The sequence below is a fragment of the Podarcis raffonei genome, chromosome 5 (assembly GCF_027172205.1).
Source record: "Podarcis raffonei isolate rPodRaf1 chromosome 5, rPodRaf1.pri, whole genome shotgun sequence".
Lineage (NCBI taxonomy): Eukaryota > Metazoa > Chordata > Lepidosauria > Squamata > Lacertidae > Podarcis > Podarcis raffonei.
In genome coordinates, this window is record NC_070606.1 from 92,564,795 (window position 1) to 92,578,865 (window position 14,071).

Sequence of the window (14,071 nt, forward strand, 5' to 3'; positions counted from 1 at the left end):
GGCATGAGGCTAAGATGTGCCTGTTTACCTAGGCTTTTGGTCATTAACTTGGATCATACCATGGTATGATTTCTTGCCCGCTTTGTCATGTCCATCTTTCATTAGGGTAGGGTAGAATTTATTCTTTTTATAGTTATTGTTGGATGAGAGCACTTTTGAGAGCATTATTCCACTGTAATGTGATTTTTTTTCTCCATGTGAATTTTCGTTTTAAAATGATTGTCAGGATGTTTGTAATTCATGGATTTGTATAGGGGACGCAGGTGGCACTGTGGTCTAAACCACAGAGCCTAGGGCTTGCCAATCAGAAGGTTGGCAGTTCGAATCCCTGCAACGGGGTGAGCTCCCGTTGCTCGGTCCCTGCTCCTGCCTACCTAGCAGTTCAAAAGCACGTCACACATCAAAGTGCAAGTAGATAAATAGGTACCGCTCCAGCGGGAAGGTAAACGGCATTTCCGTGCACTGCTCTGGTTCACAAGAAGCGGCTTAGTCATGCTAGCCACATGACCCGGAAGCTGTATGCTGGCTCCCTTGGCCAAAAAAGCGAAATGAGCACCACAACCCCAGAGTCGTCCACGACTGGACCTAATGGTCAGGGGTCCCTTTACCTTTAAACAGGGAACATCTAGAAGTGCCCCCAAGCTATGTACTTGCTCCTTTAGAGGCAGTCAATCTTGCTGCTCTGGTTCGCCAGAAGTGGCTTAGTCATGTTGGCCACATGACCTGGAAAAACTGTCTGCAGACAAACACCGGCTCCCTCGGCCAGTAAAACAAGATGAGTGCCGCAACCCCAGAGTCGTTCGCGACTGGACTTAACGGTCAGGGGTCCTTTACCTTTACCTTTTGCACATCTTTCACATCTTGTGAAAAGCAATGAGTGAATGTAAAACAACAACAACAATAAAACTTAATAACTTATAGAAAATTGCATCAGAAAGTTGCCTCTCTTCCAGATTCTCAACCTGCAGTAGGACCTTATAGTCAAGTGGGCAAATTGCCGTTCTCCCAATGAATCAATCAGCGGTTCCAAGACATGCCGTTGTGTGTTCAGCAGACATCTTCCTTTGATACCCTCTGCAGAAGATGAACAAATGACTAAGTGGTCATTCAACAACTAAACTGTTAACATTTTGCCTCTGAAGGAGACTCGAGTAAATCCAGAGGCTTTAATAACAAATCTTTGATAACCAAACAAACCATTTCTTTTGGGGGAGGCCATCTGCTTTATCACTTACATGGTGTTAACGTCCTTTCCAAATAGGCAGATGGACCTCATTCAAGTTCTGACAGTAACCCTTTGTTATTGGTACAAATGGCTTCAGAGGTATTTAATTACCATTAGTAATCATCGGTTTGCTGCTAGCTGGTGACATTCGGAATAGTAAGCAGGTTGCATTCTTTGTGTCCAGCGAGTTCATAGAAAGTTAAACCTACTTTTGACAACAGCCTCAAGCTTAGCCACCATTAACCCCTCTTCAGTTACAGGATGATGTGTTTGAACAGTATGAATGATTAATGGGAGCTAAATAGGCCCATTTCTAGCTTAAAAACCTTTTGTTGTTGGCAGGGCACGGGCGACTGGCAAGGTGAACAGGAATTCAAGTGTTGGGGTCCTTGCTCACAAAAGAGATGTTAATTTAATTTTATTTTACTAGGTGGTTGACGGCAAACAATGCCAGGCTACAGCAGGCCACTTCCGCCTCCTCCGTGTCCAGCGCTGTCTCTCTCAGCCCCCTTTCCAAGGGATCAGCTTTCCCTGGCAAGGTGGGTGTGGTGCAGCGCAGGCTGGCAGAGATGGGCAACCTGCAAAACAAGGAAGCACCACACCAGTAAATGTGTTATTTAATGGTTTGTTCTCGCTGAGGAAGTGAGCGGCGTCCCCAAGTTCCACACCCAGTTTGGGATTTCTGTTCAGGCAACTTCCAAAATGTTGGCCTATGCAATTCGCTACAGCTGATCATTTTGCTTATTTTCTCAATGAACAAGTGGGCGGATTTTTAATAGAAGAAGGAGAAATATGCCTCTCCTGGTCCTAGGAGACCAGCAGCGAGGGGAGCTTGTCACAGCAGGAGGGGGAAACACTTGTGCCTCTTCACCAACTTATCTCCCTCCTCTCCATAGCTGTCAACTTACAGATTTGAAAATAAGGGACCAGCAGCCTTGAAAATAAGGGACCAGCAGCCAAAATAAGGGATTTTAGTCAACTAGTTAAAAGGGACCAGATAATTTTGGAGAGCAGCGCCGGTTTTTAGCCCTTTGTTTCCAGAGGTTACTGCTCAAGACACCAGCCGATGAAACACTGCAATTAAATAACTACAAGAAGCAACCACTTTTCGTGCAAAACGAAGTCCAAGCTACGAAGATGCTGCTGCAGTTCTGTATCTTTTCTCTCGTGCTCCATCTGTAGCTCTCAGTTCCATCAGGCGGGGCGGGAGGAAGGGGGGGGAAATAGCGCCCGAAGTAAACCCGCAGATCAGACCATCTATGCTAGTCTACCACTACAAATCTATGGGAGAAGCACTTGCGGTCCTTCCCTTGTAGCCCTTGGAACACCTGCCCGCGCCTCCGCCTCCTCTTCTTCCTCCTCTCTCTGAACTGCTTTCTCTATGGTTGCCCTCGCTCTCCTCTCATGGCTCCTCATCAATTCATAGACCATGCCAGGCTGCCCATCTCATACGGGTCCTTCGGCGGCACAGCCGCAGTACGGCCTAGTGGGAACGGGAGCAACGGTGACGGGCAGAGGGGAGGCCCCAGGCAGAGACGCTCAGTTCAGCGGCCACGAGGAGGATGGCGACGGAAGGGCCCGAGGATCCCACCAGTCCCAGCAGGGAGGGGTTCCCGGGGGCCGAGGCTGGTGAGAGGAGGCTGGAGGGGGGCGGGGCGGGCAGCCAAGCAACACAGTTGGAGCCTCCCTCCTCCCTGGCCGGCAGGGAGGGAGGGAGAGGAGCTGCTTCCTTTGAAACCTGGGAAATTTAAGGGACATCCATCAATAAGGGACAGCACTGGGATAAGGGAGTTTCCCTCCAAATAAGGGACGCTTGACAGCTATGCTCCTCTTCTGCTTCTGGACTTCTCTCTGCCACAGACTCCCAGCTCACTGAGCCCTGTCGCCTCTTCAGCTTCCGGAACCTCCTCTTCCCGCTCTGCTCCCTCTTCTTCCTCTGACCTCTCATCATCATCCCACCACGAATCCCCAGGCTCTGATGGTTGCTCCCACCATTCCTCTGCATCCACAACCAGGCCGAGACATCACCTTTCCCAGAGCATGTATTTAAGAACAGTAGAAGCAGCTGGGAAGAAAGGAGTTTTATTTTAAAAAAAGACAATTTTATAAGTTGCTTGTCTTTGTTTGAGCCCTCCGCATGGTTCTGTATGTATTGTGGTACTTTATGCATTGTGACCTGCTGTTAGTTTCATTGACTATAGTTTAGTAATTAAGATTGTTAAGAGTGAATTTCTGTTTAATTATTATCTGCTGAAATTTGATGTTATTGGGTACTATTATATGTTAACGGATTATTAACTATCACTTTATTTGATATTAGTTGTTTATTTTAAAGCTGTGTTTTTAATATAACTTTTTTTGTATTGGATCACATTGTTATAAGGGCTATGATCTTTGTTGTTTCTTCAGATTTCAGAGAAATAAGCAACTATCTGACTTTTAGAAGACATCTGAAGGCAGCCCAGTTTAGGGAAGATTTTAATATTTGATGAATTATTGTATTTTAATATTTTGCTGGAAGTTGCCCAGAGTAGCTGGGGAAACCCAGTCAGATGTGTGGGGTATAAATAATAAAGTATTATTATTATTATTATTATTATTATTATTATTATTATTATTAAGCTTGTAAACGGCCTTGTGTATACAGAAAGGCGGCGTACAAATTAAAAGTGAAATGAAATGGTGGGGGGGAGAATAGTGTTGCTTTTCTCAACAACAGATGTGCATGAAGGACTGCTGTTTTTCCATTTCCCCAAAAAAAGTTGTTCCACAAACTACAGTGGTGCCCCGCAAGACGAATGCCTCGCTAAACGAAAAACCCGCAAGACGAAAGGGTTTTCCGATTTTTAGCGGCTTCGCAAGACGAATTTCCCTATGGGCTTGCTTCGCAAGACGAAAGCCCATAGGGAAATCTCCGGGGACAGCGGGGAAGGACAGCGCACCTTCTCCTCTGTTCCCGGACCTGTCCTGAAGGCTTGCGGTGGGAGGAGGGTTTTCCTCCCCACCGCCAACATTCAGAACCGCCTTCCCCTCTCTCCCCGGACCCCTTTTGAACCAAGGGGCGGCAACAGGGAGAAGCGATTTTCCCCGCTGCCCCTTCCCTTGCTTTAAAACAGGTCCGGGGACAGAGGGGAAGGTGCGCGGCGCTTCCCCTCTGTCCCCGGACGGTCTCCATAGGAACGCATTGATTGATTTTCAATGCATTCCTATGGGAAACCGTGCTTCGCAAGACGAAAAACTCGCAAGAAGAAAAAACTTGCGGAACGAATTAATTTCGTCTTGCGAGGCACCACTGTAATGTACTGTACGATATAGTGTTGGGCTGGTACATGTTTATTCACCACATGAGCTCACTGTGGATAGGAATGCACATCCCACAGACATCAGTGTGGTGCTGACAGACATCTGCACCTGAATTCCCCTTCAGTTCCTCTGTCACTTTTCCATGCCTATCTCTCCCACAAGTTTGTGTATCCAGCTGCTGATTACTTTCTTTGGCCCATGCTATACATAACACTAACTCAGTGCTTATATATCATGCATTTATTGCTGTACTATTTACATACCTGTTGTTTTCATCTATCAGTCAATAACATCAGCGATTAAATTAATAATTATTAAGAACAGTTATTAGTAGCAGCCAGAAGGAGGTGGCCGGGGTAGACATGCCTCAGAACTATGATACGCAGGAATATGGGCATGTCGTTTCATTTTTTAATATTCCATGCCACTTTTCACGCACGCGAGTCACAAAGCGGCTCAGCAACAATAAATAACAGTAACCTAACAGAACATCGCAATTATAGAATAACTGACAAATCATCAGCGAAACAACCACCTTCTATAAACAACTATTAACAAAGCAACTAACAAAATAAGCTGAACACTGCCAGTCAGTGTAGACCATCAGGTGGCCAACTCCCAAGAGACTGCAGTGATCTACACCCTTTTGGGGGGTTCAGGTCAAAGTTGAGCTTTTTTTTAGGAAGGAGGAAGGCTGATTTTAAGGGGTTCATGTCAAAGTTGTTTAGCTTCTTTGGGGGGAGCCAGTGATCTACCAGTGATGTACCACAGACGTCCAGTGATCTACCGGTAGATCACGACCTGTCTGTTGGACATGCCTGGTGTACACCATGGGTAGGCAAACTAAGGCCCAGGGTCCGAATCCGGCCCAATCACCTTCTAAATCCAGCCCGTGGACAGTCTGGGAATCAGCGTGTTTTTACATGAGTAGAATGTGTGCTTTTATTTAAAATGCATCTCTGGGTTATTTGTGGGGCATACTGTAGGAATTCGTTGTTGTTTTTTTCAAAATATAGTCTGGCCCCTCACAAGGTCTGAGGGACCGTGGACCGGCCCCCTGCTGGAAAAGTTTGCTGACCCCTGCTATAGACAATACTGACAATACTATAGACAATAGACAATACTGACTTAGATGGACTTATGCTTTGTGTCAGTATAAGGCAGCTTCCTATATTTTGCCTTTAAAGCCCTAAATGGCCTTGGCCTTGGCGCTGAAGGAGCGTCTCCACCCCCATCGTTCTGCCCGGACACTGAGGTCCAGCACCAAGGGCCTTCTGGCGGTTCCCTCATTGCAAGAAGCCAAGTTACAGGGAACCAGGCAGAGGGCCTTCTCGGTAGTGGCGCCCGCCCTGTGGAACGCCCTCCCACCAGATGTAAAAAAAGAAAAATAACTACCAAACTTTCAGAAGACATCTAAAGGCAGCCCTGTTTAGCGATGCTTTTAATATTTAATAGGTTATTGTATTTTAGTGTTTTGTTGGAAGCCGCCCAGAGTGGCTGGGGGGACCCAGCCAGATGGGCGGGGTATAAATAATTATTATTATTATTATTATTATTATTATTATTATTATTATTATTATTATTATTATTATTATTATTATTCCCCATCCCCAGTCCTGCATAGCACTCAAGGCAGGTCGCCAGCTCAGATCTTGTCTCTGCCATAAACTTACTAACTGACCTTAGCCTGTTGGCAGACCAACTCTGCATTACAAAGATGTCTGCAAATGTGACATGAAGACTGGCAATGTTGACCTCAATGTGTGGGAATCCCTTGCAGATGACAGCAGTAAAGGAGAGGTTGTGCATCCATAACCATGACCAGAGGAGGAATCACCGTTGGGAAGAGCACAAAGAAACGCCATGGTGCATCTGCAGCAGCACAACCGGACGCCTTCCTCTGCCCCAGCTGCAACAAAACATGTCTCTCCCATATCGGTCTCTACAGCCACAGCAGGCGCTGCAACTTTCCAACGATTGCACTTCACCCCCCAAAGATACACTCCTCCATTGTCTCCCAAGACAGACAGATGCCGGCCACCCTAGCGAAGTCACTCTCTCCCAGCTTCAGTCTTCCCATCTGAAAAATGGGAGATAAGAACACCGGCTTTGCTTACGGGGCTGTTTTAAGGACTGCAGCTACATAAAGTGGCCCTTGAAACCACTGTACAAATGCCAGCACTGGCAGAAACTGCAAAACACCATCTTTGTCAAGGATCTTCAGATTCCTATGACAACCCTCCTCCTCAAAGCTCTCTGAAAGGGCTGGTGATTTTTACAAAACTGCAGCCTCCTCATTGACGGGGCCATCTCCTCCATTCACCCTAAAGCACTTTCCCCATTTTCCACCATGTTCAATGTATATATGCGGGGGGGGGGGGGCAGAATGTAAAGATATACTTCAATATTTGAATGATTTTTTTTGATGAGAGTGACTCATCTCAGCTCCGTACCAACTTTTCATTTAGTTGTGTTTTTTTTGTTTTTTTCAATCCCCAAGGGAGGCAGCAGGATATTAATTAGCCTCGTGCCCATTACTCAACAAATACACAGGCTTTAATTGCACCTTTGGTGTATTTTGCTCTCTGTCACAGGATCTTGCTTTTATTAACTACAGTCATTTAAGGCTCTGCATCGCTTTCGCGGCAACGCATGAATACCGCAGGGCCCCAATGACTCATTCACCCGTACAGAGCTGTCAAGACAATTTGCCAGGCCAGGTGCAAAGCAACTCACCCGTCATGATAAAGATGAGGAGATTTTTATTTAAAAGATATTTGTCAACAGAAATAAGGAGAATTATTTGCTTCAGACAAGTGGATGAGCGTCAAGCGGCCAGAGAAATGGCAACAGTAATTTTCAACTGAAGGGGGGGGGGTAAACCAGGAATTTATTTTTCTGGTCCTCTCTCTCTCTCTCTCTCTTCATTTCCTACCCTGGGATTTTTTGCTTTAATTGCAATTTGCTCCAGGAATGTAACAGTCTTTTTCTTTCCTTGTTGTCTCTCTTCGCTTGTACAGCCTCCAACTGTTTTTTGTCGTAGGTTTGTAATACTTGCCACCCAGTACTCCGGGTTACTCACAGCAGCAAGGATTTGGCATGCTCAGCTTGTGACCTACCAAACCAAACAGAGCCCATCTGCCATGCATGGCAGCTTGTTAGAGGCTGAATGAACCCCCTGTTTTGCGCTGTCTGCTGCGATTGCAAAAAAACAGGGGTGGGAGATGAATGGGGCAAGCTCTTGGCAGGCTATAATAGATAGCTGCTGGACTGGGCTCAGTGAATCACAAGTTCTTCAGAGCTGGGGGGTTGGGGGGGGGGGTTCATCCCCGTGCACAATTGGTAATTGTTTTTGAAAATATTCACCTAACCTCAGGGTCCCTTCCAACTCTGCAAGTCTATGATTCTGCGATTCAGGAATCATGGCCCTCAGTCTGCACTGACTTTGTTTGCTTTCAATAATGGTAGCATGTAGCCACAACTGATTGGCTGTGTAGACTTGTGGTATCAGAACAGTCACTAGATGACCCATGATGATTAACTAGGATCACCCACAACTTTGCCTTTAATAATACAGTGGTACCTCGGGTTACATACGCTTCAGGTTACATTCGCTTCAGGTTACAGACTCCGCTAACCTAGAAATAGTACCTCGGGTTAAGAACTTTGCTTCAGGATGAGAACAGAAATCGTGCTCCGGTGGTACGGCGACAGCAGCAGGAGGCCCCATTAGCTTCAGGTTAAGAACAGTTTCAGGATAAGAACGGACCTCCAGAACGAATTAAGTACTTAACCCGAGGTACCACTGTAATAATAATAATAATAATAATAATAATAATAATAATAATAATATAATATTATTTGTACCCCGCCCATCTGGCTGGGTTTCCCCAGCCACTCTGGGCGGCTTCCAACAAAGATTAAAAATACATTAAAATGTCACACATTAAAAACTTCCCTGAACAGGGCTGCCTTCAGATGTCTTCTAAATGTCAGGTAGTTGTTTTTCTCTTTGACATCTGGTGGGAGGGCGTTCCACAGGGTGGGCGCCACTACCAAGAAGGCCCTCTGCCTGGTTCCCTGTAACTTGGCTTCTCGCAGTGAGGGAACCACCAGAAGGCCCTCAGAGCTGAACCTCAGTGTCCGGTTTGAACGATGGGGGTGGAGACGCTCCTTCAGGTATACTGGGCCAAGGCCATTTAGGGCTTTAAAGGTCAACAACAACACCTTGAATTGTGTTCTTTGCCTTTACTCTTAGCTGACTTTTTTGGCCTTCAGCGACATACGAGCATCTTGGCACATCTGATCGACTATGTGTCATTGTGAAATTGCCACATTCACTGCCACGTGATCCTGGGGTAACTCGGAGTGAGGGGTGCCTGAGGAAACAGCTCAGGAAGAAATTCATTCCAGAGTTTGCACATACTGATATGCTGCGCCCAAAGCTGATGCTTTGATGCTCCTCCTCAGGTGAACAATTCAACTCCACCTGCACTGCCCCACCAGTCAGTACTGCTCATCACTTCGCCTCTTCTTCACCACATCAAGTTTTTGCTACTAGTCCCCTCCCTTGGGGGGGGGGTGACTGACTTCACAGAATGTTTATTTGACGATTATTCCATCTCCCCCAAGGAATCCTAGCAACTGCAGTTCTGTTAGGAGAACCTAGAAATTCTACCTAAAATTTTCCGTGGAAGCAATGTGCAGATTTGTCAGGGGAAAGATGCTACTTTTGAGGGGGGTTTTAAAGCAATATTTGCAGATGGAGAGAAAGGAAAAGTTTAGAAACTGAAGAGCTCATAGAGGATGAAGCTGCAAGACTTGGTCAGGAAGCGAAATGGTATTCCCCCCCCCCCCTTGTTTAAACTGAGCTGTAGATTGCTATTTATTTATTTTATACAGTGGTACCTTGGATTAAGTACTTAATTCGTTCCGGAGGTCTGTTCTTAACCTGAAATTGTTCTTAACCTGAAGCACCGCTTTAGCTAATGGGACCTCTTGCTGCTGCTGCGCCGCCGGAGCAAGATTTCTGTTCTTATTCTGAAGCAAAGTTCTAAACCTGAGGTCCTATTTCTGGGTTAGCGGGGTCTGTAACCTGAAGCGTCTGTAACCTGAAGCGTATGTAACCCGAGGTACCACTGTACACCGCTTTTTACCATAAATGGCCACAAAGTGGTTTCCGTGACGATCAACTAAACAACACATCGATCAAAACAATACAATATTTAAAACTAAATGAGAACCATAGGTAAACAAGAAAACTTCCAATTTGTAGCTCCCCGGCTCTTATTCCAAAACTGCAGTTCCCTGGAATTCCCCAATGCAGACAAAAAAAAAAAAGGAATTGTGAAAAGGAAAGTCTGCAACAACAAAAAATGCAGTTTATATTGGTGGAAATAATGTACTGAAATGCATCCTTCTTTGGAAGAATCCCTTGCAAAAATGTGTACATCAGGCAAAACTGCATACAGGAACATATATGTTAGGTGCAATGCAATTGAAAACTCATACAGGTTTTAAAAACTTATTCACAAACTCCTGCAAAAATGGGGAGAACCGAAGTGAAGGTGGGGGAAAATGAGACGCTGACATTAACCAAAGTGGACAGGATTTTTTCCATTCCTAGCGTGGCCGGCCATAATGAGAGAAGGGGTGTGTTGGTGTCTACAGTGGTACCTCGGGTTACATACGCTTCAGGTTACATACGCTTCAGGTTACAGACTCCGCTAACTCAGAAATAGTTCTTCAGGTTAAGAACTTTGCTTCAGGATAAGAACAGAAATTGTGCTCCGGTGGTGCAGCGGCAGCAGGAGGCCCCATTAGCTAAAGTGGTGCTTCATGTTAAGAACAGTTTCAGGTTAAGAACGGACCTCCGGAATGAATTAAGTACTTAACCTGAGGTACCACTGTATGTGCATTTATAATCAACTCATTTATGAAGTTCTGAAATGTCAAGTGTCCAAAACCTCCTTGCAGTAGGAGGACATTTTGACTGTGCTATTTATAAGTGATAGAAATGTGATTGCTGCCTGCTCAAATGATAAAGAATAATTACTGCGGGCACCTCCCGGCACCGGCGAAGTGCACAGATGCATGCGGATATCGAATCCAGGCAGAGGGGAAAATGCCCCCTTGTTGTGCAAGAGGAATGGCTGATCATATGTTCAGGAACTCACAGAGACCCTCATTCAGCCAAGCACAGCGGCAGCCACCACCTGCAGATTCGGCTGGTGGCACACAAGAGGACGGGTATGTCTCTTACATAGCAGCTGTCCTCAGCCAAAAGCAAATTACAGCGTCTTCCTCTTCGGAAGGCAACCCAGCAGTCGGCTTTTCTTACACCCTGATCCTGGGCGTAATTACTTGGAAGGAAATCTCATTCATTTCAATGTAACTTAGGTGTGATGAGGAAGCTTAGGATCTCAGCCCATAATCTCACAAGTAGGTTAATGCGCATGCGCGTGCACACACACACACACACACACACACACGGGCTGGCTTAAGAAATCTCCCCAAAAATGTGACAACTGCTTGCTTTTCTTTCTTTCTTTTCTTTCTTTTTTTGCATAAACTATCTGTTAACTCAAGCGTGCTACACATATGACAGCACAATATACAATCCCATTAAAGTTGATTTAAAAAAAAAACTGAAGCACTTTAACTTTAGTGCAAATAAAATATGCACATGAAACACAGAGACTTTTGGACATTAAAAAAAAAAAGTAACGGAAAAAGCTTGAACTGTCTAACAGGAATCCTGAAACAAAAACAGTTTTTATCAAATGATCACCTACACAGGCAAGAGCAATTTTACATCTCGGTGAATTTATGTCATAATTTGCAAGCCGCAACAGAAAATACAGAAATTCTGTAGGTTATATATGATTATGGTATGATTGCGGGGGGGCTGATCTTTTAAAAAATTTCCAAAAAAGAAACTCCCGAAATGAAATTTAGTCCTTGGGTTACTGCAAAATGAACAGTATAATAAATAACATTATTTACCACATTAGGGCTGCGCCCAAACTTGCCCTCCAATTTATCCAAGCTTCTTACCTCTACAAAAGAGGCTTCTACTATTCTGTTTAAAGCACTATGATGCGGTTTCAAATATACATGGCTTCTCCCAGAGAAATACCCCTGTCCCCCCAGAGAGTGACAATTCCCAGAATTCCCTGGGAAGAGAGATTGATTCTTCAACCACTTCAACCCTGCTTGAAACCCTGTAGATCAGCTACCAGCTAGTGCAGACAGTACTGGCCTTGATGGACCAACAGTCTGACTTAGTATAATGCAGGTTCCAGTGCTCCAGTTGCAACAGAGCATGGCTAAATTTCCGCGGATAATGCCATGAGGGAAACTAAAACCCATAAAAAATGCTGGCACTCAGCTAGACCTGGTTTAGGGAACGTGGTATCGGTTTAATCGTTTGTGGTTCATAGGCAGTGCTTTGTGTATATTACTGGCCTCCAGCTTTGGCATCAAGCATTGGAGTGGTGGGGACCCCAATAAAGGCACTAATGTGTTTTCAAGATCCAGTTTTGAATAACTTCCATGGAATTCACTTCAGCTCTGTCTTAGCACCACATAAAATGTGGGCAAGTGCTTCGAATCTTAGAATTGTGGAATACTTCTTCCACAAAGGACTTAAAATGCTTAGGATAAACTAGATAATCACCCTTTTCTTGGGGAAAAAATATCGGGAGCCTGATGTCAGAATACTAAAGGCCATAAGCAGGGAGGCTGGTCCCTCACCTGCCTGTTTTGTTGTTGTTGTTGTTTAGTCGTTTAGTCTTCGTGACCCCATGGACCAGAGCATGCCAGGCACTCCTGTTTTCAACTGTCTCCCACAGTTTGGTCAAACTCATGCTGGTAGCTTCGAGAATACTGTCCAACCATCTCGTCCTCTGTCGTCCCCTTCTCCTTGTGCCCTCCATCTTTCCCAACATCAGGGTCTTTTCCAGGGAGTCTTGTCTTCTCATGAGGTGGCCTCAGCTTCAGGATCTGTCCTTCCAGTGGCCTCAGCTTCAGGATCTGTCCTTCCAGTGAGCACTCAGGGCTGATTTCCTTCAGAATGGATAGGTTTGATCTTCTTGCAGGCCATGGGACTCTCAAGAGTCTCCTCCAGCACCATAAATCAAAAGCATCAATTCTTTGGCGATCAGCCTTCTTTATGGTCCACCTCTCACTTCCATACATCACTACTGGGAAAACCATAGCTTTAACTATATGGACCTTTGTTGGCAAGGTGATGTCTCTGCTTTTTAAGATGCTGTCTAGGTTTGTTACTTAGAAGCAATCCAAGGCATTGTACTGCCTATCGGCCTCCTCCTTCCTCTTCCTGCACTAGAATTCATTGGCTGTGCCTATCAGTGCCTCTGACTCCACCTAGTGTCAGCCTCCTGCCTCACACCCCACAAATCCCATTGGACACTAATTATTGCTGGTGATATGGTGACTTTCCCATAATGACAAGTTCCCCAATATTTTGAGTTTGGCACTTGGTCAGTATCACGGCTATGCAAATACAGTTTGCATCTAATAGGATGCTTGCCAAAAAGGACCACTTTAGTCTTCTCATACTTTACAACTCAGAATTCTTTTGATATGAGTTCCAAGTTCTATAAGCAGCTCTTTAAGTCGTTTCTGAAGAATAATGGATAGCTGAGCCATGTCAACTGTGTATTGTAATAGCAGCAGCAAAGTGGCTGAAATATCAGATGAACAGAAACTTGGAAGCCTCGGTTGCTCAACAATCTGATGGATATAAGTATGGGGGGGAATGAAGCCATCACAAAACAGCCTTGGCAGACGATCTTCCCTCTGGCTCCAGGGGGCCAAGGCTCCTTGGGCTGCCTCAATTTTTATTTTTTTATTTTTTTTGAGGAGGCCACCTCCCTCATTTTTGAGGCTGAACACAGAGCCAGGCATGGAACGACGTCAGGGCATCACGTCGACCCCCTCAATGTTCCTGGGAAATGGTGCCTCTGATTCTGATAACGTCTCTTGCTTGCCCGGGCAGAGGATGTAGAAGGATATACAACTATGTGCAAAACTAATCAACTGTCCAAATAAAACATTTGAATTCATTGCTCCACCAACTTTTGCCTCTGGCCCCTGGAAGGTTGCCCAGGTGGAAATGTGGCCCTTGGTCTCACCAGGGTCTCCCAACCTTGATATAAAGAAAGACATTGATTAGGCATATTCTTGTCTTTTGGAAGACCAGAAAGCTCAACAGTTTAAGGCAGGTAACAGTAAGTTTATGAACTGCAGCCTTTATCTCACAGTCTTCACAGAAGGCAGCAGGGGGCTTGAATCGGCAAGTGCAGCAGCGAGAACCAGGCACCTTGCTTTCTAAATAATCTTGCTAGGAGAAGGTGCTGCCCGACTGCTCCTTACTTTGCACCAGTGCCACCCAGATAACCAAAGGGGGGTGTTGCAGTGTCCAGCAGGGATCAGGTGACACAACAGGCCAATAGGGTTCCACTGGGTCCTACAAAGCTATAAAGCTATCTGAAGGAGCATCTCCACCCCCATCGTTCT